We start from the raw sequence: 26379 nt of genomic DNA, 5'->3' as shown, positions 1-26379 counted from the left end.
TCGTGGTGGCAGCCAGACATGAGCTATACACGTCTCCCCTTTAACGCCCTTGTCGAGCGCGCGCGTAAATGTGAAGGAATTTCCAGCGAACGCGCGCAGCTCCGGGGGCTGGGAAGAGAGCGCACCATCGCAAGCCTGTCGTTAGAGTAGGAAGAGGAGGAACAGGAGCTCGCCACGACGGTAAGGGGTCGGGAAAGGGAGCCCCCGGTAGCCCGCGAGACAACCCCGGGATGGGTAGCAGGGCTACAGACCGGCATGGGTGATATAGTCGGCCAGGTGACCCAAGTTGGTGGCCATATCACCAAACTACAGTCCACAGTGGAGACCATTCAGTCGGAAATGGGGGAAATGCGCTCCACGGTAGGGGGGCTAGCCGGGAGGGTGGCCCGACTAGAGGCAGAGTCTGGGCAGCGGCGTACGGGAGGGGAAAGAGGGAGCGTGCGGGGAAGCTCCTACGGGGCCACCGCCCTTCCCCGAGCGTGTTACCTGTGCGACCGCCGCAGGAACCTCGTGAGAGACTGTCCTCAAATCGCCCGCACTAGACAGGCGCCAGGGTTAAACGCCAACGCCCCCTAGAGAGTGGACCACCTAAGGGTGCAATCGACGAGGTCCCAAAACAAAACAACGATAGTAATAATGGTGAGCGAGTGACCCCCGCACAGATTCCGACCACAACACCCAAGGACGCGGTGAGGACAGGTGACTGGCTATGGGAGCTGGTGGCGGCGATCACGGAGGCCACATCACTAGTAGGACAGGTGAACGGGCAGCGCACCTGGATCCTACTCGACACGGGGGCAGTGGCTTCACTCGTGAGCGCCACACACTGCAGCGTGCTCGGGGTTGACGTGAGCCGCCTGCAGGCACACAGCGAGCAGAGCCGGGATGGGGTTGCTGGGAAGGATCTCCCTCGAGGTCCGTCTCGGACACCAGGTGTGTACACAGGAATTCTATGTCTCGAGTGTGTTGTGCCATGAGTGTATTGCGGGTACGGACCTCCTGGAGAAACTGGGGCTCAACGACTAGCCAGGCCAGCGATGCGCCACCGTGGAGGACAGCGGGGAGAGGATCCCGCTCCTGGGACAAGAACGGAATCGCCCTCACTTCACACCCATGGCCGCCACCCTGGTGTCGGCCGTCACCATCGGCCCGCTTGCCGAGATGCTGGTGCCCGTAGCAACACCCTCCGCCGACCCCACACACCGACCATCGGGCGAGGTAATGCTAACTCCTCACCCGGAGCTGGCGGACCCGTACGGAGTTGTGGGGTCAGCCACACTGGTAAACGCAGATGAGGGCCGACTGTTTATGCGGGTGTTTAACCCACACAGTACCCCGGAAATTCTACGACGACGCACCACGGTAGCCACCATACACCCCCTGCACGCTCGCCATTCTAACGACTCGGTGTTTGCACTCTGGGCGGAAGACCCTGGCTGCCCCGAGGACAACCAGGATCTGGCCTGGCGAGTCGGCCCGACCCCCCGAGCCGAGATCGTTCCCTTGCATGATGCGTTACATGTGCCTTGGGCAGATTTACCTAAGGGGGAGGCCGATCAACTGTGCGGATTGTTGCAGGAGCACGCCAACGTGTTTAGTGAGCACGATTCAGATATGGGCCGGACAGACCTTGTTAAGCACCAAATTAACACAGGTGCAGCCCGACCCATCAAACTCCCCGCATACCGAGTGGGCGCGCCTGATCGGACCCAGATCAAAGAGGCAGTCGCGGATATGCTACGTGATAACATAATCCAGCCCTCGGCGAGCCCCTGGTCTTCCCAGGTAGTGCTAGTGACGAAAAAGGATGGGTCGACCCGATTCTGTGTTGATTACCGAAAGTTGAACGCAGTCACCCTCGGCGACGCCTTCCCCATACCGTGCATCGACGACACCTCTGACAGCCTCGCAATAGCACAGTATTTTTCCACCCTCGATCTGGGGTCCGGGTACTGGCAGGTGGAGATGGCAGAGGAGGATCGGCCAAAAACCGCATTCACCACCCCAATTGGACTGTTCGAGTTTCGAGTGCTTCCGTTCGGACTCACTAACGCGCCCGCAACGTTCCAGCGATTGATGGAGTTGGTGATGCGGGGCTTGCAGTGGGAACAGTGCCTGATTTACCTGGACGAGGTGACAGTGTTCAGTAGATCTGTCGGAACACTGGTCCAGGCTGCGAGAGGTGTTCCAGCGATTGCGAGCAGCCCATCTCAAGCTCAAGCCGCGTAAGTGCTACATTGCGCAGTGCGAGGTGGCATACCTCGGACACCGAGTCAGCGAGGCGGGGTGTGCACCGATCCGGAGAAGGTACGCGCCGTAGTGGAATGGCCACGGCCAAGGAACCTGACGGAGATCATTCTTGGGGCTCGCCACCTATTATCGTCGATCTGTAAAGGGATTCAGCGAGATTGCATGCCCCCTCACCCAACTCACCTCCCCTAAGAACCCCTATCAGTGGACGGAGGCCTGCCAGACGGCCTTCACCACCCTCAAAGACCACCTCGCCCACACCCCCACTCTAGCTTTCCCCAATTTCACCACTAATTTTATTTTAGACACCGATGCCTGCAGTAGTGGGCTGAGCGCGGTGCTGTCGCAGGTGCAGGGTGGGACGGAGCGGGTCATCGCATATGCCAGTCGGACCCTGAGTGGGGCCGAGCTGAATTATTGCGTGACCCGTCAAGAACTGTATGCCGTGATCTTCGCGTGTAAACAGTTCCGACCGTATATGTATGGCAGGAAATGTCGGGTGCGCACCGACCATCATGCCCTGCATTTCCTCCTTACGTTCAAGGAACCACGGGGGCAGATGGCCCGATGGTTAGCGGAGTTGCATGAGTACAAATTGCAAATCGAGTACAGAGCTGGGCGTACACATGCAAACGCGGACGCCTTGTCGAGGCGACCCGCGGTGTGCGCCGAGACAAGGGCGGAGGAAGTCTGCCCGTGCTTCACGGGGGGACGCTGCCAGCAAACAGCGGACCACCGAGGGCGCGCCGAAACTAAAACCCCCCCTCGCGGGGGAGAGTGCAATATGTGCCACAGAAACCCCGGCAGGGGGAACCAGGGAACCGGGGGACCACCCGGCGGACGCGGAGCCCACGCCCCGGGGCCCAACGGGTCGCTTAATCCCACCCAATCGGATCCAGGAGAACATCGGCTGCGCCTTCCCAGGCCTGGACGACGAGTAGCTGAGACGGACCCAGCTGCGAGGATCCAGATCTGGCGGCGGTGGAAGCGGCCCTACGGGAGAAGAGGGACACCCTACCAGGACCCTGGCGTGGTTTGTACGCCCGGTTGTGCATGCAGAACGGGGTGGTACGGGAGCTCACCGAAGCCGGCCAGCCTGGGTGCATCTGTGTTCCCGCCCAGGTGCGACCCCAGCTGCTAAGACTAGTGCATGACCACCTGCTCGGGGGCCACGACGGGGAGACCCTGCATCGCCAATATCTCTGGCCCAAGTTAGCACAAGACGTGGCCGCCTGGGTGCAGGGCTGCCGCGCGTGTCAGTAATGCGGGCCCAAACCAGCGCGATACCAGGTCCCCCTGAGACCGTTCCGCGTCAGTCGGACGAATCAGCTGGTTGGGATCGACCTGCAGGGGCCATTCCCGCGATCCCACCGGGGCAACCGATATATTCTTGTAGCGGTGTTGTACTTCACACGCTATCCCATAGCGGTGGCCATCCCCGATAAGACAACCCTCATAGTGGCCCGAACATTCGTGGAACACTACGTACTTAAGCACGGGATCCCCGAACGAGTCATTACTGACCAGGGTAGTGAGTTCGACCCTATGCGGAGCTAGGGTCCGGGCCTACCTGCAAGGCGAGGCCGCACACCAGCGGCAGGAGCAGGGCGCCCGACCCCGGATGGAGCCCCCTTCTACTCGGCGGGCTCCAAGGTGTGGCTGCACACCCCTCGCGTCGGGGCCGGACAGATGGGGAAGCTAACCACCTACTGGCGGGGACCCTGGACCGTGGGGCGACAGATCTCCCCCTGGACGGTACTGATTCAAGGGGGGGAGAGAGGCCGGGAGATGGTGGTCAATGTCCGGCGAATAAAACCATGGAGGGCGGCCCCAGCGAGGGAGAACCCCGCCGTTCGAGGACCCCGATACCCCGGGGTCCCCACACCCCCCCCCCCCATACCCGGGGGCCTTGCACAGTGTATGGGCCCCACGGAGCCCCGGGCCCCAGGGGGTCCCGACCCGAGCCAGGAGAGACGGGTACGATGGCCCCTGCACCCTACCGCTACCGAGTTTGTCTTCCAGCTCGCACGTACCCAGGACCGGTGAGAACCACTGGAGTGGAGGAGGAGACCGCCGCCGGAACCCCGAGAGGTGGAGCCACCACCGCCAAGGCCAGCCACGAGAGCCGGACGAGTCCCGCGGACCCCGCGGCGCTACCTTGTAGGGGCAACCCAGGCGAGGTGCTCCAGTCAACCCGGGACGAGGACTGACACCTCGGGGGGCTGTGTGGTGCTGCCACAGCTGAGCCACTCCGTCGGGGCCATACCCACCGCCGTGACGCCGCCACCGGTGCCTCGGATTTCCCGCCACTCTCCCGAGGCCGGTGCTCTCGCAGACGTCCGCTGTTTAGCCTCTACACAGTTGTGGTGCTGCCGCAGCGGAGCCTCTCCGTCGGGGCCGTGCCCACCGCCGTGACGCCGCCACTTGGGAGTGACGGCGCCGACGCGGCGCCCCCCTCGCACGAATGCACGCACACACCATGTAGAGGCGGGAGGGACGGTCACCTGGACATTGTTGCCGTCAATGATAAGTGTGATTTGTAGAGTGTCTTGTCTAACTGATCTAGTTCGGTGCGTATAAGTCTGATTTTCTCTGAGATAAGAGCTAAGCTAGTTTTGAAAAGAATTCGTTTCGCATTAGAAGAAGTTACAGCAGCAGAGGTCAGTGTAAATGCGATTGGAATCACCCCAGAGTCGCGGCATCTCTTCAGAAAGGTGAGAGACTCGATCAGCTGAGCCTTCTTATCCCGGAGTTTGTTGAAGGATCTTAAAGTGACGTGGAAACCCTCCCCGTAGAGGCGGTAAAATTTTCATTTAAAGCTTTCGTGACTGCAGTAATTCATATTCTTAGCTCTTTCGGTAAAGTCACGTTGAAGGGAAACAATAAAATAATAAATATATATAAAACAATAAAAATTCTCACGACGTTTCGAAAGGAATAGATGTAAGATGCATGGAACATCTGAAGGTTGTGCTAGTTTACTTGTTAGGAAGCCATGCTTGTAATTGTGCATGTTAAAAAAGATAGGTCCACCTGGATTGTGGATCAATTCACGTGATGTTTTAATCTCTTTTAGCTGTTTTATAAACATATTGGCCCTTAGGATTTCAATTTGCGCACATAAGAAAGAAATATTATGAAAGTATCTTTACATATTTTTTTTTAATTGTCGTAATTTAAATGCACTAACAAGACTAAAACCTTGAATCACATCCAAAAAAGGAATCTGTGCCTGTAATGCCCACAAATTATTAATAGACTTCAGGTATTGTATCCCTATTGTACAGATACATGGTTTCTGTCTTTGTTTTTTCATAGCCCCTCTTTCTTTTGTACTTGTAATATGTTGGATAAACATGTTGAGACAAAATTGCACAAATACATGTCAATCTGCTGTTCCTTTTCATAGTTCTTATCTTTTTGATGGTGCTCGGTTGACTTAACGTAAGTGAATTGTGGCACCATGAAGGCATGCTATTGGGTGGATTAGAAATATAAATGTTATGGCAACAGACATTCAATATAAGTATTTTATTTAGTAAATCCAAATCATTGAACCAGATATTTAGTAAGCTTATATCAATTTCACCCAGGCAATTAGTACATGTAAATCAATTTCAGCCAGATCATTAATAAATATTAATCAGATTCCTCCAAATATTTAGTAAATCTAAATTACCATTGCTCAGACATTTAGTAAATATAAATCACTTTTCCTTGTAAAATCTATTTGTATTTGCACTATTTTTCAGGCTAAATAACTCATCATTTGGCCTGCTATTACTAAATCCAACACATTTTAACTGTTGCTTTTATTACCATGTACTTACTTTTATTCTTTATTTTTAATTTATTCAATATTTTTTTTTTCAAAATTGTAGTGCTTAAAATCTATTCAATTATATCACGTATCACTTCATTGCCAAAATTGTTTTAAGTAACAATGGGTCACTCATTATAGACACCCAGAGAGACCTACAGATTTGCACGGTTGGCTACGTACGGTGCGAAAGAGGTTCAACATACAGGTTGGTGCTGATGAATTCTGACTACCCAATAAGTTGTATTTGTATTCTTGGGTCTTTCGGTAAAGTCACCACGTAGATAGGTTCAGAGAAAGTAGCAAAAAATAACAAAAAACTACGACGTTTCGATTGCAACAAAAGCGGTCATCAAAGACTTTTAAAACGGCCTGCATCAGCACCTTTCCACCTCCTTGTTTCCTCCTGATGTCGAGGAATGAGTGGGTGGGTGAATGAGTGAGTGGATGAGTGGTTGGGTGAGTGAATGGGTGGGTGGTTGAGTTAATGAGTAGATGTGATGGTGAATGAGTAGATGGGTGTGTGAGTGAAAGGGTGGGTGAGTGAATGGGTGGGTGAGTGAATGAGTGGATAGGGTGGGTTAGTGAACAGAAGGGCAGTTGTGTGAATGAGTGGATGGGTTGGTGAATAAGTGAGTGGGTGGGTGAGTGAATGAGTGGGTGGGTGAGTGGTTGAGTTAGTGAATGAGTGGGTAGGTGAGTGAATGAATAGTTGGGTGAGTGAATGTGTGGGTGGGTGGGTGAGCGAATGAGTGGGGGGGGGGGTGAATGAGTGGGTGGGTGAGTTAATGATTAATGGGTGAGTGAACGAGTTGGTGAGTGAGTGGATGAGTAGTGGGTGAGTGAAATAGTAGGTGGATAAGTTGATGAGTGTATGGGTGAGTGAATGAGTGAGTGGGTGGGTGAGTGAATGAGTGGGTGGGTGAGTTAATGAGTGGGTGAGTGAGTGAATGAGTTCGTGGGCGAGTGAATGAGTGGGTCTGTAAGTTGATGAGTGTATGGGTGAGTGAATGAGTGGGGGTGTACGTTGATGAGTGCATGGGCGAGTGAATGAGTGCGTGGGTGAGTGAATGAGGGGGTGGGTGAGTAAAGGAGTGGGTGCGTGAGTGATTGAATTGCAGTTTTGGGAAGGCGCCTGAAATCTAGGCGGGGGTTGGTGGATCACCACACACAAGATGAATGGATGAGTTGGTGAGTGACCCCACCCTACCTGGCCATTATATACTCATTCTACCGGGCAATTATGAACCCAACCTTTCATTATCACCAGCACCAATAATCATCACCAGCACCAGCACGAACCATTATCATCATAACCAGCACCAATAATCATCATCATGGCCAGCACCAATCATCATCATCATCCCCAGCACCAGGACCAATCATCATCATCACCATGACCAGCACGAACCATCATCATCATGACCAGCACAAATAATCATCATCACCAGCACCAATCATGATCATCTTCACCAGCACGAATCATCATCATCATCATCATAACCAGCACCAGCACTCATCATCATGCTCATCACCAGCACCAATCATCATCACCAGCAACAATCATCATCTTCATTACCAATCATCATCACCAGCACCAATCATCATCACCAGCATCACCAATAATCATCATTGTCATCACCAATCATCAGTCGTCATCACCAGCACCAATCATCATCATTATCACCAGCACGAATCAGCGTTATGACCAGCACCAGCACCAATCATCATCATCACCAGCAGCAATCATCATCACCAGCACCAATCATCATTATCATCAACAGCACCAATTATAAATCATCATCACCAACCACCCACCACCACCCAACACCACCCACCACCACTCACCTCCACCATCCACCACTCACCACCAACCACCACCACCACCCACTACCCACCAACCACTAGCCACCACCCACCACCACCCACCACCAACCACGAGCCACGACAACCCACTACTAACCACGCACCTCCACCACCACCCGCCACCCACCACCCACCACCACTAACCACCACCCACGACCACCCACCACCCACCACTACCCACCACCATCCACCACCACCTAGCACCACGCACCACCCAGCACCACCCACCACCACGCATCACCACCCACCACCCACCATCACCCACCATCACCCACCACCGATCTCCACCAACCACCCACCGCCCACCACCACCAAACCACCAACCACCCACATCCACCAACCACCCACCACCACCCACTACCACCTCCACCACCCACCAACCACCACAACCACCCACCAACCACTACCATCCACCAACCACCACCCACAAACCACCACCACCACCCTCCAACCACCTCCCTCACCCACCAACCACCACCACCACCACCACCACCACCCACCAACCACTACCATCCACCAACCACCACCCACAAACCACCACCCACAAACCACCACCCACCAACCACCATAACCACCACTACCCACAAACACCCACCAACTACCACCTACCACCAACCACCACCACCCACCACCACCACCCACCAACCACTACCATCCACCAACACCACCCACAAACCACCACCCACAAACCACCACCCACCAACCACCATAACCACCACTACCCACAAACACCCACCAACTACCACCTACCACCAACCACCACCACCCACCAAACACTACCACCACCACCACCCACCAACCACCACCACCCACCACCACCCATCCCCACCCACCAACCACCACCACCCACCACCACCCACCACCACCCATCCCCACCACCACCCACCCCCACCCACCACCCACAACCAATCACCACCAACCACCACCATCCACAACCAACGACCAACTCATCCAACCACAACCACCAGCAACTACAACCACCACCAACCACAACCACCACCTCCCCTCATCATCACATAATCATCATCCATCATCATCATCCATCATCATCGCCACCCAACATCATCGTCACACATCACCACCCATCATGACCAGCATCCTTCATCACAACCACCCATCACCTATCATCACCACCACCACAGACCCATCATCACCACCACCCATCATGATCAATCACCCAATATCACCAACCACCACCACCAACCACCACCACCACCCACAACCACTCACCCACAACCACCCACCCACCACCACCCTCCAACCACCACCACCCACCACCACCCCCAAGCAACCACAACCGCCACCCAAGAACCACCAATCACCACTAATCGCTAAATACCACAAATTACCAATCACCGTTAATCACCAATCACAACCAATAACCACCAACCGCCAAACACCAATCACCACCAATCACTGTTAATCACCAATCACCACCAAACAACACCAATCTCCAAACACCAATAACAAACATTCACCACGAATCACCAATCAAAAACAATCACCAATCACCACCACTCATCATGAATCACCAATCACCATCAATCACCACCAATCACCATGAATCACCAATCACCATCAATCACCACCAAACACCATCCATAACCACCAATCTCCAATCACCTTTCACCACCAATCACCAATCACCACCAATCACAAATCACCACCAATCACCAATCATCACCAATCACCACCAATCACAACAATCACCAATCACCACTAATCACCACCAATCTCCAATCACCACCAATCTCCAATCACCACCAATCTCCAATCACCACCAATCACCACCAATCATCATCATCACCCATCATCACCACCCATCATGATCACCACCCTTCATCACTACCACCCTTCATCACTTCCAACTATCAAAACCACCACCAATCAACCATCATTATCACCATGACCAATCATCAGCACCACCCATCATCACTTTTACCTATCATAACCACCACCCATAAACCATGATCATCACCATGACTAATCATCACCACCACCCATTATCACGGACCACCATCATCATCATTGCCACCAACCACCCAACATCACCATCACCCATCATTATCCTCACCACAAATCAGCATCATCACCCATCATAATCACCACCCATCGTGATCACCACCTTACATCATTAACACCAATTATCAGCATGAACACCCACCATCATCACCAACCATCATTATCACCATCTATCACAATCATCACCACCGATCATCATCAACCACCTATCAACACCACCACCACCGACCATCATCAACACACATCATCACCCATCAACCATCATCATCAACAGCCATCAGCACCCATCATAATCACCACCCATCGTCATCTATAACCATCATCACCACCCACCATCATCAACCACCACCACCCATCATCATCACCCATCATCATCACCACCCACGGCCACCACCCGCACTGCACCACGTGGTGCGGCAGCTGTGCGCGTGGGGGCGGAGCCTCGCGGAAGTGACGTCATTTCTGGTACGTCATAGCCACGCCTCCACCGCCAGTCGAGAGGAATGCGCACGAGGGAGCAGCTGCAGACGACGTTGGAGAGCGAATCCTCAACGAGGTGAGCGTCCCTGTTGACTATGAGTGTTGTTTATCTTTATTTTACATTTTGACCGCAAATTAAAGCCTCATTATTGTTGATATGTTGGTATTTTTATTTTCTGCAATCAAATTAGGACTGCTAGATAGGTTACTTGGCATGCCCTGATATGTTGCTTTTACTGTCACTGTTTAGACATAAGCGAGTCAGCATTTTAAAATTAATAACTAACTTGTTTAAATCTCAGAGTATGAATAACATGTCTACAATTATTGTTTTCTGATTGCTGGCACAATTGTGCCCTACATTTTATGTATTGAATGTTATTCAACATTGGGGAGGAGTCTGCCTTCTTGTTCAGACCCCAGCTGCTGCCATAGTTGTCTCTAATCTGTGATGTCACAGCCACATGGGTGGTGTCTCTGACATCACGTGACCCACGACGTCATGCTCGGTTTATAACAAATAATTTAAGTAAGGTCATATGACCCTCATGACCTACAAGGCATAGGGGGGGGGGGGTGTTTATCAAGAATTCGATTAATGCAAATGGGCTGTACATTAACATGCATGTGTGGATTAAATATCATTAAGTTTGGCGATTATGTTTAATGTAATAGGCTGGTGGAATAAACATGTTTGTGTGGATCGATGAGTGAGTGATCAGAAGCACGTATGAGTGGCAAACAAGTGCGGGCGTTGGCTTGAAAGCAACAGGCATGGAAGTGATGGGATTGGTACAGTGAGTGGCCAAATATGTAATATTTTAGAGGATGAGTGATTCAAATTGTTGCTAAATCTTAGCGTTGTTCCAAACTCCACAGGCCATCCAACTTCACGCAGAATCTACTCTTTCCCAACAACATGGATAGCCATATCAAGTGGGCTGAGATTGTGGATGACTATGAGGGTAAGTCCCAGATACCTGCATCACGTGGCTTATATACAGAGAAGGAGGCTCCTTTATCAATTACTTTGAGAAGACATGGCTTGGTTGTGATGGGAAGACGTAATGATCGAGTGTTCCAGAAACGATGGGTTTATATCTGAATTTCAGCCATTTTTGTTTAAACTGGGGTCTCAAGCTTATGGAATTAATGGTCTCAGAATGCCCACAAAAACATGGCTTGTAAAGTTTTACTGCCATGTGATGAATATTTCTCAATAGCAGCTCCTGTTGTGTGGAAAGAGCTAATTACAGGGATCTTAAAATTCGTTCTGTGAAACTCCATGTTCTTCGTTCTCTAATTCATTACTCGTCCTTTGAATTACCTGTCTGCTCTTCGCAGGCCGGGAATCGTCGCGCCAGTCGACCACCTGGGGTGACATTATGGATAAAGTGGACCCTTTCCCAGGCCAAGGTTACAAGCATCGCTCCCCAAAGGTGTGTATGGGGTCTGTGGGGGTCAAATACACATTATCTACAAAACTGGCACACCATCTCTCCACATTACCTTTCTCACCACACCACCACCAATTAAATAGACCATCATATAGCCTTATCATGAATCTATAACATCACAAGACACCATCTCTCTGGAACATTCCTCTGCTTCACCTCTCTGTATATCAAAACCAGCTCCAGACACCATCAGCCAATCTCTCCACCATCCCACTCATGCATTGGTCATTTATTACCATTGAGGACGAAATGATATAAATCAGTCACATTAATTACGTCTGCTAGTTCAGTTGATTGGAAGTAGCCATTCCAGTTGCCCACTATGGGCACTGCGTGAAATTTGTCGAGATTATGGGCTACGAGATCTTTATAATGTAACATTCTGTGGAAACTATTGCCAGTGATGATTGTTGCCAACAATTGCTATGAAATATTCCCAGTCGATCACAGACTTAAGTGCATGTATGGGGTGTGTGAGGATATGAGGATGTAACATGTATTTTGATTATGTAGGGGTTGGGATTATTAAGGGTTAGGGCTACACGTACAATGTGATAAAAGTATTGATGGATAAGGTGTTATGTTATCAGGTGATTTTATATATTCAATCTTGATTTGAAATTTTCTTGACTGTGTATATTCATGCGAGTGTAAAAAGCGAGTTTGAATGAGTGAACGTGGATGTCTGCATCTGTACAAAGATGTGTGAGTATGCATTTGTGTTGGGTTTATGTGCACGTTTATGTTTGCATGCATGTGGGTATTAATTTTTGTTTGCATGTGCATGTCTGAATATTAATGTGGTGATCTTTGCTTGAACAGAGGATAATTGGGGAGTTAAAAGACTTCAGCGGGGTGAAGCGTCTTCAGGAGAAGGACCTTGGGACGCTGAAACGCCTCCTGGTAGAGGAGCGCCTCTTTGAGGTGCAGCGCCTGGCCAGGGAAAAGTGCCGCACAGTGGAGCATTGCTTCAGAGACCATCTCCTCAAGAAGCGACTCGTTATAGTGCAGTGCTTCGCGGAGGAGAAGCGACTTCGTGAGATGAAGCATCTTGAGGAGAAGCGTCTGGAGGAGGATGAGAAGTACCTTGAGGAGGAGCAGTGCCCCGTCAGGACCGCTGCCATCACCACCACTGCCAGCAACGCTGCAACCACCACCACCGCTGCCACCCCCGCCATCACTGCCACCACTGACACGACTGCCACCACCGCCACCGTCACCGTCACCGCCACCACCGCGGCAACCACCACCTCTGCCACCACCACAACTTACTCCACTGCCAGCGCCACCACCACTGCTGCCACCGCCACCACCGACACCTTTGACGCTACCGCAACCACCTCCACCAACTCCACCACGTCCACCGCCATCATCACCACCGACCGCCCTGCCGCTAACGCCACCACCACTGCCACCACCATGGCAACCACCACCTCTGCCGCTACCAACGCAACCAACACTACCACTACCGCCACCACCACCACCACCGCCACTGACATCACCAGCACTGCCACCTCAGCCAACACCACCACCACCGACACCACTGCCACCACTTCTGCCACCTCCGAGGACGAGGAGGTTGAGGAGGATGAGGAGAGATTTGAGAAAACAGAGAAGGGGGATACGATGGTGGTGGAGGATGAAGATGAAATGGAGGACGAGACAAAGGAGCAGGAGATGGAAGAGGTGCAGGTGGTGGAGGTGGTGATGCAGGGAAAGAAGAGGAAGCGAGGGGGCCTCGCTCGCGTTGCAAGAGCGATCACCTCACTCCTCCGCCGCGTGCTGCTTTGTGGTAGCATGTCAACCACTCAGTAGGGGTGATGGTGGTGGTCGTGGATTGGTGCCAACCATGACCACTATCACCATACTACCCACCCACCCTGTGATACATGCCACACCCACCCACCCCGTGATACATAAAACACACTTACCACACGGTTCCCCAGAGAAACGTTGCCAGTGGGACCACAGCTGTTGAAGTGGAGAACGATTGCTACCAAGACACCACGCACACCACACACACACGGGACTAGCCCAAAAGCATAGCCGGCCCCACTCTGGGCCCCTTCCATGCTGGTTTTTATCCAGGCAGTCCTCATGGGATGACCTTGCTATGGTTTCCAGGACATGGAAGGGGCAGAAAAGCCAGGGTGAGAGAGCTGGAGGGGTCTGGATCGGCCAATGGACGACACCTGCCACATGGCAAGCCCCAGGGCCACCCTGCAAATAATACGGTTAAATACCATTGTTCTTATTGGTACTATAAACTCTTTGAAATAAACCCATGATGACAAAAAATATATTTGAATTGCTTGCAAGTGCTGCCTGAGTTGGTTAAATGTGCCTTGGCTCAGGTGTGCGGTTTTCCAGCTGTGTGTGGAGGTACAAGGACAAATATATAATGATCGCCGTTTTGAGAGATGGTCCTTCTTTAGAGCACATACAAATGTCGGTGGGAAAAGATATTCAGGTGATTCGCCTCCTTCACAACACTGCCACTCTACTCCACTGCCCCACTGATCCACTGCTCCACTGCCCCACTGTCCCACTGTCCCACTGCTCAATTGATCCATTGCCCCTCTGCCCAACTGTCCCTTTGCTCCACTACTCCACTGCCCTACTACCCATTTGGCCCACTGCTCTTCTGCTCCGCTGTCCCACTGCCCATCTGCTCAATTGCCCTACTGCTCAACTACTCCAATGCTCCACTGCCCTTCTACTCCACTGCCCCTCTACCTCCCTGCTCCACTGCCCATCTGTTCCCCTTCTGTAACAGCAGTTGAAACAAACGTTTGAGTTTCTTAACCCCCCCTGCCTCTGTCCACCAATCAGTAGAAATGGGTAAGCCACAATCGAGCAGCAAGGTGCATGTGGTGTGTTAAAGTGTGGGTACTCCATCTTCTAAAATATCTGCTCAGTGTGGAAGAGTAGAACAAAACATCGTGTAAAGGGGCTCTCTAGAACTCGGTCTTGTAGAAATTATTCCTGCAACCAGAGGTATGATAAAGCAATTGCGAAATTGGGTCAACACTCCACAATTCAAATTGTTTTGGCAGAGTATTCAAAGAATGCTGCTGCTCACGATACAGGTTTGCTACTTATGTATTTAACATGGGGGGTGTTTAGAGGCGGCCCAGTGACCGAGAGGTCAGAGCACTGAAGTGGGACCACGGAGTAACTGGGTCTGAATCCAGGCACCCGCCTGTGATCAAAGTGGGTTGTCAAGTCTAGCGAGTTCATGATCTCAGCCTGGTCGTCAATGACTGCGAAACATAAACCATCACATGGCAGTAATGTGGTTCTCTACTTAATTTGCGTGAGGAGGCCCTCGTAAAACCATGTTTTTACAAGAAGGTCTGCATTGTGCACATAGAATCGCCCCTTGGATACGGAGAATCGGAGCGACCGCCCAGGTCCGCGGGCATTGGGGGGGCCCTGCGCTTCAATGTCACGGGGGTGTCAGATGTAATACTTGCGGTGGAATTTGAACGCGTCGGAGGCCCACATGCTGGGATTTTCCCCTGGCCTAGCACCCTTATGGACGGTCCTGTGTGTACATTGTTCAAAGTCTCGCACAGGCTTTTGCCAAACTCAATTATGGCAATAATAATAAAACGAATTACAGGACTGTGAAGGACATGGCATGTGAGCCCTGTAGCTCTCCCAAGTGCTTGTGGGTTGAACCGCGTGTTGTTCAGCAGGAATTCAGTGTTTTTGAAGAGAGGTGAGACAGTGAGACCCAGGTTAGTGTGGGTAGAGTGGTGAGTGTGACAGTAAGACAGACCCAAGTGAGTGAGTGTAGGAAGACAAATGAGTGAGAGAGTGAAACAGACTCTGGTGAGTGTGTGTGGGTAGAGGTGAGTGTGACATTGAGACAGACCAATGTAAGTGTCTGTGGAATGTGGTGTTAAAGTAAGACAAACCCAGGTGAGTGTGGTAGAGAGGTGAGTGTAACAGTGAGACAGACCCAGGTGGGTGAGTGTGACTAGTGATGTGAGTGTGACAGTGAGACAGACCTACGTCAGTGCGTGTGGATGAGGTGAGTATGACAGTGAGACAGACCCAGATGAGTGAGTGTACGAATAGAGGTGAGTGTGACAGTGAGACAGACCAAGGTGAGCCCGGTTGTCCTTGACAGCACAAAGAAGTAAGAACATTGTTACGACCAACGTTACAGGAGGGAGGATCCTGCTCTTTATTACGTGGATGAGAGGGCACTTGAAATGTACTCAGAAGTAGCTCCGTGATTACAGCTTCAGTGGGCCATTCTCTAACACAAGGCTTGCAATCTTCTGCTCGAGACACGAATGATTCGTTGTTTCCACGGCAGGATGGCAACATCCAACCGAGGTTAAGATTTGGGTAAAATTAGAAAATGCAGGTTTACTAATAAAATACGTTGCAGTTTGGTTACCAAAGCAGTGGGTTGTCGGCATGTAGCATGGAGGTAGGGTAGATGTGAAGTTTAACGTCATTGAGTAAAAACTCAGAGTGAGTGTACATCTACTGTCGTTATGATCCACGTCTAGCGATACACGCAGAGACACGAGGAGCAGGAGGTACTCTATTTATTATAGCCTTCACAGGGTACAAGGGGTCACTACACTTTCAGTCAAGAGAGCTAACAGACTGCCTGTCTGACACCGCCGAGAAAATGCAGATGGTGACGATGACTCCAGCAGTCCGACGAGATTCCACTCCAAGCAACAGCCCCAAACCTTTGCCCGGGGTCCCCTTTTATCCTCCTAGCGTGGCCTCGCTAGGAGGATAATGGAAATCAAATTATAACATTTTTGACATGTTTTTCTGGATGTTTTTGTTGTTATTCTGCCTCTCACTGTTCAAATAAACCTACCATTAAAATTATATTCTGTTCATTTCTTTGTCAGTGGGCAAATGTACAAAATCAGCAGGGGATCAAATATTTTTTTCCCTCACTGTACTTGATATGTACAGGACCGGACAACATCACCTTAACAAATTCATATGCCACAGATTGCACATTAGATCAGAGCACAATTATTTGTTTTGTCATAGTTCTGAATGTCTCAACTGGGACCAAAAAAGTTAAACAAAGTTAATGTAATAAACAGTGCTTGTTAATATTTGTCTGTTGTTTAAAAGAAATAAGTTTCTGTTCCCAAAACTTATTTTCAATAAATTGTACCATAGATGTACACTTGAATAGTGTGCTGATCTTTAAAGGTGTATTGAATATTTTTTTACATACTGCGACTCATAATCCTGCTGTTATGGAGTGACTCATACAGCCAGCTATGGCTGGAAAGTTTGGTCGTACATGTTATGTATATATCGTTAATTGTTAAATTTGAATCACAGTTCCTATGATCACTGTTACATTGTTTTTATAGCTTTATTTTGGTGATTTTGAAAACGTTTTGGTTTAGCCATGTTTGTTTTTTGTAGTACAGAGTTAGCCTGATAACTTTAATCTAAATTGTCTTATGATTGTTATTATTCGACTTGCATCCCACCGGGATTTTTGCACACAGTGTTGATATACGGTGCTTTTCTGGAAGACTTTGCTGTCTTTTCCTGGATTTTTCTGTTGCGTGTAGTCGCTTTAAGATATTCCTTGATCATGTTTTTGTTTGTTGCGGTTGCACCCGAGTCAAGAGCAACATAGCTCACAGGGTTATACCAAATAAATGAATCTGAAAAACTTAAATGAATTTCTGCTTGCATGTCTGTATATTCATGTGATTATCTTTGCTTGAACAGAGGATAATTGGGGAGTTGAAGGATCTCAGCGGGGTGAAGCATCTCCAGGAGGAGAAGGACCATGCGACAGAGAAACGCCACATGGTAGAGGAGCACCTCTTTGAGGTGCAGCGCCTTGCCAGGGTGAAGCGCCGCACAGAGGAGAACTGCTTCAGAGACTATTTCCTCAAGAAGCGCCTCGTTAAAGTGAAGTGCTTCACGGAAGAGAAGCGTCTGGTGGAGGAGAAGTGTCTCGCCAACGTGAAGAGCGTCGAGGAGGAGAAGCGCCTCATGGAGGAAGAGCGGTGCCTCGCCAGGACTACTACCATCACCACCACCAACGCTGCCACCTCCGCCCCACCACCGATGGCGCCACCGCCATTACCGCTGCCGCCACCGCCACCTCCGCTGCCACCATCACCACCATTGCCACCGCCACCACGGCCATCACCTCCAGCACCTCCGCTGCCACCACCGATGCCACCGACGCCACCTCGGAGGTTGAGGAGCATGAAGAGAGAATGGAGAAAACAGAAGAGGGGGAGAAGATGGTGGTGGAGGATTAAGAGGAGGTGGAGGAGGATGAGACAAAGGAGGAGATGGAGGTGGTGATGCAGGGAATGAAGAGGAAGCGAGAGGGCCTCGCTCGTGAGGCGAGAGCGGTCACCTCACTCCTCCGCCGCATGCTGCTTTGTGGTGGCATGTCCACCACTCAGTAGGGGTGATGGAGGTCGTGGATCGGTGCCTACCATGACCACTATCACGATACTATCCACCCACCCCGTGATACATGTCACACCCACACACACACCACATGGGTCCCCGGAGAGACCGCGCCACTGGAACCACAGCTGTGGAATGAAGCTGAGCAGCAGATGCCAGGACTACAGTGGAGAACGATTGCTACGAAGACACCGCACACCACACACAAACGGGACTAGCCCAAAAGCATAGCCGGTCCCACCCTGGGCCCCTTCCATGCTGGTTTTCATCCAGGCAGTCCTCATAGGATGACCTTGCCATGGTTTCCAGGACATGGAAGGGGCAGCTGACCCAGGGTGAGAGAGCTGGAGGGGTCTGGTATGGACAATGGACGACACCTGCCACGTGGCAAGCCCCAGCGCCACCCTGTAAAGAAAAAGGTTCAATACCATTCTGTTAAATTTCGATTTAAAGCTATCTTGGCTGCAAGGATTCATCTTCTTTGGTTCTTTCGGTAAAGTAGCGTAGAATGAGAATAAAATAATACATTGATCAAATAAAATAACACAATAAAATTCTCACGACGTTTCGGCCACAACACAAGCGGCCTTCATCAGGTGAAGGGACGAGACTGTCTGGAGGAAAGCGCTGGAGTGAACACAGCCAAGCTCAGACCGCGACCTTTAAGCTGTGTGAGAAGAAACAGAGCGCCTTGACAAACGAATTAGCATAAAATTTAGCATTGAAAGAGCTGAGTGATTAGCTTGTGACTGGTCACAGAAATGGCTATGTTAAAGTCAAAGCCTACACATCCACAGAGGCACCTAGTACAAATCAAACAGGATAATTTAGCATTGAAATTGCTGAGTGATTAGCTTGTGTCTGGTCACAGAAATGGCTATGTTAAAGTCAAAGCTTGCAAGCAGAAATATCCCTGTGAAACTCGCACAGACAGACACACACACACGCAGATGCGCACACAAACAGGCACACAGGCGCACACAGACACTACTGCTACTAACTACTACTCAGTACTACCACTGCTGCTACCACTAAGCGTAAAACATTCCCATCGTGATTGTGACTCTGACTGGCCGTTGCGGCGCTGCTGCTGCTGCTTCTTAGATACCCCAGGAGCAGCTCCAATGCCGCTTCGAGGTGCGAGAGAAGATTGGCGAGGGAGGGCAGGGAGTGGTGCTGCGGTGCGTGGACCACAATATGGGATTCCTGGTGGCTGTCAAGATGCTGGCACTGCCCATCCAGTAGGTTGGGGCAGGGGTGATGGGGTTGGTGGTGGTGGTGGTGTGGGTGGGTGCTGGTGGTCTTAACACAGCGGCCATGGTCATAATTATAAATGAATACAATAATAGATAATAAATGCAAGTAAATACAACATGGTTACAAAATAATGAGTATAATAGTAAACAACAATGATAATAACCTCTGCAAAACTATCTCTAACTATAAACTGAAACTATCTCACTAAAAAATTAACCGTCGTAAAACTACTATGAACTAGAGACCCACAGAGACCCACAGACTTGCTGTGTGCACACAGCCCTACCAAAATGGAGATGCAGAGGATGGAGTTGAAGGTGATCACGGAGCTGCAGGGGGAGGGCAGTGCTGAGCTGCACGGCGTCATCCGCGTCCTGCACTCGTTCCACTTCCGCGGACACAACTGTCTCGTGCTGGAGCTGTTGAAGTACGCATCATCACCATTGTTATTATTGTCATCATTATCATCATTATCACCATCGTCATCATTATCGTCATTATCACTATCGTCATTAAAATTGATTAACACAGAAGTGTTGTGTTCTTTCGTGACATTTATGCATAAGAACTGTATTCTGTGCTGAGATCTGAACTTGGAGACCTGGCTGAACACACTACCACATACTCAGTAAATGTTAAAGCGGGAATAGTTGTATTATACTGATCGATAGTACAAAGTTAAACAACACAGCCGAGTTTAATCTGACATGCTCAAGTACCTGCATAACTGCATATGATTAATTGCATTATCCCGATTGAAAACCGACCCTCGTCAACGAGGCGGGGCCTAATTATCATAACGGCTCGCAGTAGCATAATCACACATACACTAGCATAAATTAATACGATTCTCTCTCGCATTCGCATAGTTTATGCGCATAAATTACAGCAAATTAACATTTTTTCGGATAATTATGCAAATTTCAAATTTGATTTAATTTTTTTATTTTCATCAAATTTTCATAACCTACATATACAACAGACCGCAACCTCACCCCAACCGTGACGCGTGTCGGAGAGCCCTCGTGTCGTTGTTGTTGACTCCGTAGTACAGGTTTTGTTTGGGTTAGATCGCGTGAATATATAAATGTTGTGTTGTTATACCTCGCCACCACCCGACACGGCCATCACCACACAGAGACCCATAGACATCGTCACCACACAGAGACCCACAGACTCACCACACTGTCAACCACAGACTCAGCCCCTTTACCGTATTCACCTGATTAAGAGACTCAGTTTTTTTATGTTCTTGTTACAACAAAGTATGGTTTGCGTCCTATAATCCGGTAGTAGGATAGATCGGATTGATTTAACTCACCCGTTTTGGGGTGCGTCTTACTTTACCCACTAAGCTATTCATTGTTGTTATGTTTGTGTTATATTTTAAATACAAAATGTTTACATTTGTGGGACCTCTTTGGCCCAGAATTACAATTACAGAATAAGGGATATGGTGTTACCACCTCGTGGAAATAGAAAAACTTCATCAGCAAAAAAGGAAAAGGAGGAGGGAGACACAGGGAGGAGGGAGACGGGGGAAGGAGGGAAACACGGGGAGCAGGAAGGAGACCGGGGGAGGAGGGAGACACAGGGAGGTGGAAGGAGACAGGGGGAGGAGGAGGAGGAGGGAAATGAGGGGGAGGAAGAGAAGGAGGTGCTGCAGCTGCTGACCTTCTTGACAGCGAATCTGATCGCCGGTTTCATGGCTCACCTAGCGACACAGACGGAGTGGCTGCAGTTGCAGGAGCAGCTGCAGAAGGTGCAGAAGGTTCAGCAGCTGCAGGAGGTTCAGCCAGCACAGCTGGTGCAGGAGGTGGTCAACTGCCTGGCAGACCTGTTCCTCGTGCGGTTCAGAGACTCCGTTCTGGACTTGGTGAGCCACACGGAGGAGCGGGTGGTGCACCGAGGGCTCCTCCGGCTGCTCGTGGACGTGGCCTGGGAGGTCCTCCGCGATGGCTCCGCGAGCTGGGGCCGCGTGGTGGTCCTGGTGGTGCTCTGCTCGCTCCTCCCTCGCGAAGAGGCTGGTGGACTGCTTACGTCTGAGCGACGCGGAGAAGACGGTGGCCGTGACGGACGCGGTGGCCGCCCTGCTGGTGAACGCGTGCGGGGCCTGGCTCGTTGAGCAGGGAGGCTGGGAGGGCTTCAGGCGAGAATTCGGGCTGGGGTCGCCCACCTAGGAGAGCGGCCGCGGATGCCGAGCTCCGACGATTGGCGACGGTGGAGACAAAAAGAGAGGAGAGAGCGAGAACGTCGCAGTTGGGAAAAGAAGAAACAATCCGTACGGAGGAGACGGCGCGACCTCACCCTCACCCCAACCGCGACGCGCGTCGGAGAGCCCTCATGTCGTTGTTGTTGACTCCGTAGTACAGGTCTTGTTTGGGTTAGATCTCGTGAATCTCATAATGTTGTGTTGTTAAACCCGCCACCACCCGACACGGCCATCATCACACAGAGACCCAGAGAGATCGTCACCACACAAAGACCCACAGACTCACCACACTGATACAACAAAGTTTGGTTTGCATCCTATAATCCGGTAATAGGAGAGATCGGATTTATTAAGCTCACCCGTTTTGGGGTGCGTCTTACTTTACCCACTAAGCCATTCATCATTGTTGTTATGTTTGTGTTATATTTTAAATACAACACGTTTACGTTTATGGGACCTCTTTGGCCCAGAATTAAAAAGACAGAATAAGGACACACTGCAAGCCTCGCAGAGTGCTCTGCTACTGTGGAAGAGGCGTGTGGTAGCATTCCACCTGCCACGGCCCCTGGGGGAGGTGTTGTATCTAGGCCCCTTTTCCATCTTAATATTAACAAGTAATTTTTCAATACATATAGATACATATTTCTATTGTTTCTTTTAATTTTAATAATGAATAAAAACACCAAACCAGGCCTCAGCATGGCATGTGGGGGTCATATTTACCTTGACCCACTAATACGATTTTGACGTTCAGAGCCCTCCCAGGGTCAGAGGGAGCAGATAGAGAGCAGAGCGCAGTGGATTGCAAAGGGCTGACGTAAACACAAAGCCAGGGTCACTGGGAGGTTGCGTTAGCCTAGATCTAGTTAAGTCAAAAAAGCTAATTGGTGCTGCATTACTATTAAAGCAACTTAAAGTCGGAATTTAACGACAGGGTAGGCTAAAGTTATTGATCTTCACACCCACTTCAATTGAACCCTGCCACAAGCTACGTCAATGTAACCATCACCCGTCTATTAATTTAATATGAAATGTATTTCCATATTTTAATAATGTCTATACGACTTGACCCGAAGCCTATAACAATCAGGTTTTCCTAAGTCAACATAAATGCTCTAGCCTCCACCCATACGCAAATAATAAGCAGGGTTAAAGTAAGAGTAGAGAGGAAAAGAAATGCAAGTGCACAGCAAAACTGCAACGTAAGCAAAGGGCGATGTTAAACCCAGGGTCGGAGAGAAAGGGAAATCCCGGCCGTCTTTGTATCCCTGCAGCGCGGGGTAGGAGTGTGTATACGCTTGGGGAAACACGAGTCAAACACCACAACGAGAAGCTGACTCAGACCTTGGATTAATACAGAATCATAACTATGGAACTCTGATGAAATGAAATGTTAACTTAAAACTTTTTAACCATTTCTTTGTGCGTCGGTGAAAGTCGGAGGGAATATCACCCCTCCCTCCAGGTTGTGCACCCAGACAGAGAGGCGCCATCGAGACAATTTATAACATTTGATTGTTTTACTTGTGGGTTTTATGGTAGGAGTATGACAACGGAATATACCGTGGGTGATCTACACAAGGACACACACTGACACATGTACGGACACACACACACGGACGCAGATACATACGGACAAATCCTTACACAGCAAAAATCGAAAGAAACCTCGCCTTGTGTGCAGGATCCGAGTGAAGGGATTTTTGGGCATAAAAAGAGGATCCTGAGCATTGAAACCTCAGTTCGACTTGGGGGGGGGGGGGTCGGCTCACCAGAGTTCGACCGGGGGGTCGACTCTCGGGAGACAGTTCGACTCGGAGGAGCAACTCGGAAGAGTTCGACCCGGGGGGGGTCGGCTCACCAGAGTTCGACCGGGGGGGGTCGACTCTCGGGAGACAGTTCGACTCGGAGGGGTCGGAACTCGGGGAGTTCTACCAGGGGGGTCGGAACTCGGGGAGTTTGAATCGGAGGAGGTCGGAACGCGGGGAGTTCGACCAGTGGGCCGGCTCAGGAGCAGTTCCAATCGGGAACGAGAGCAACAGGTCGCCAGCCGGCGAGCTGCAGAGCAGGGGGCGGCGAGCAGAAGCCAAAGTGGCCCCGTCGCTACCCACTGACGTTGGCAAGACTCGCAAGGTAGTGAGGCGTCACCTAGTGTGATTTCCAAGAGCTGAAAGACAGAGTATTGCTGAAAGATTATTCTACATTGAGTCCAGCTGCAGAGCGACCGACGCACCAAGCAAGAGCTTCTGCAAACCAGAGCAAGAGCACGTGCGACTTGAGTCATCCAGCAGTGGAGAAAAACCTGCTTTCAGCAAACCAGCAACGAGCACGTTCGAGTTCTCCACCCAGAGAGAGGGAGCGTGCCGATGCAGCTCATCCAACAGCGGAGAGAAACTGCTGTCAGCGAACCAGCACGAGCGTGATCGCGCAGCTCATCCAGCAGTGGAGAGAGGTGTCCACTGAGCAGAACTGAGAGCGATCAAGCAACTCTCCCCCGTGGACAGAGGCTGGCTGCTGCGTGGAGGAGGGCGGCGATTCGTATGATGCACTCCCACACACCTCACCGCTCTAAAGGGAGCGAGGCTACTTCTCCTACAAGCGATGCCAACTTCAGCATATGGCAACGCAAATAATTAATTCCAAACACTGACTATTCAAAACAATTCATATCACTCAAACATACACAGGTCCTTAACCAGAAGCGAACACTCAAGTCCGTGAACCATCTGGCTGTGGAAGCATCGATCGTGTGATAACAGTCCGTCATTTATAAGTATATTCATAATTTCCCTCTTTAATATTTTGTTTTGGACTGTACTTCTAATCGCATAAGTTACCAACCGATCTATCAATACGAATTAACCCTTGGCACCTTCGCCACGGAGCTACGGTCCCGGGGAGGAATCGTGCTAAACCGATTTTCTGATCATACATTCTTATTCACGAATTAATTAATTAATTAATCTCCCGTGAGATAACACGTTCCGCCGCATACCCTCACACTAAGCCATTTCGGTAATCTTATAGTCTGTCCGGTGGATCTGTTGTTACATTTATGCCTTTGGAAATAATAACTGTTTGATTGTCTTTTTATATGAATACCGTTGCATGTTAATCAGTCGCCTGTGATAATGTGCTGACCATTTCAAGCATAATGATCGTTCATATTATAATGTATAAGCTTTTGTGTAACATAGCATTTGCATGTTCTGACTCTCTCTCTCACTAACAGCAATCGCTTTATGCGGGGTCCATGTGTTATCAAAGTGAAATCGTACAGTCGTTGATGATACTGTCTTGATACCGTGTGGATACCGTGTTGAAGTTCCGAGATTGAGAGTCACATACATATTATAGTTAAGGTTTAATTAGAAAATAAATTGATTAATACAGAAGTGGTCGTGTGATTCTTTCCTGAAGTTTTTGCATAAGATCTGTATCCTGCGACGAGATATGAACTCGGGAACCTAAACTATAAACACACCAATCCACACTCATTAAACTAATGCGAACGATGTGAACATGGGACCTAAAATATGAACACTCGGGGAGTGTTAAAGCGAGAATCATTGTATTATGCTGATCAATAATACGAAGTTAGACAACGAGGCCGAATTGACACTAGCGTAACGGCACACGATTGATTGCGTTATCCTGATTGATAACCCCACCTCGTCAACGAGACGGGGCCTGATTATCATAAAGGCTATCATTAACACAACCACACCCACTCGTATAAATTAATACGATTACCTCTCTAATTAGCATAGTTACACGCATAAGTACACAAATTAGCATAATTTCGGATTAATTATGCAAATTTCGAATTTCATTTAATTTTAATTATTTTTCATCAATTTTCACACACCCACATATACAACAAATTGGGGGCTCGTATCCGGGATCTCTCGCAGACAGTTTATGCTTAAATTAAGGAACGAATCACTGTTGTATTAATCAAGGTATTGTGAACTAACATTGCCCTGTGACTGTAAACGGTGTAAACAAACAAAAAAACGCACTCTGAAGGAAAATACCAGAGTAGCAGTGGATAACAAAGACAGTGGGGGTAAGATTATTTGCTCGAGTTGAACCAACACATCCTGTGATACGAATGTTTTTATATGTACTCTGAAGTGGAATTCCAGAGTAACTCACGCCACACATAAGAGACTAGAGTTAAGATACACTCTTAGGTCTATTAACTACACTACGTAATAGAGATGGCACATGACCCGCAACGTTCTGAGGGTGACATCCCAACGCATAACACTGATACAGAATGGACCTCCGAGGAGGAGATAGAATCAATGGAAAAACAATATCGTGAATTTGTGTTAAAACGTACTGGACGGACTGCTAGACAGCAGACAGAGCAGAGAGACGTATGGGAGGGGAGACATATAGAAGATGTTAAGGCACATAGGAGGAAACTACTTAAGGATGTGATGAAATGTAGCAAAGCCAAACGTGACGTAAAAATTGCAGAAATAGCAAGGTTAGACTCGTATCTCCTCACACAGACATACAGAGAAAGATTATGGACTGGGGAAAAATTTGACAGGGAAAGG

Source organism: Petromyzon marinus, chromosome 23, assembly GCF_048934315.1.
Source record: "Petromyzon marinus isolate PM22_M1 ecotype Great Lakes invasive population chromosome 23, UKy_Petmar_22M1.pri1.0, whole genome shotgun sequence".
Lineage (NCBI taxonomy): Eukaryota > Metazoa > Chordata > Hyperoartia > Petromyzontiformes > Petromyzontidae > Petromyzon > Petromyzon marinus.
The sequence above is the reverse complement of the archived record's forward strand: the minus strand, read 5'-3'. Positions refer to the sequence as shown.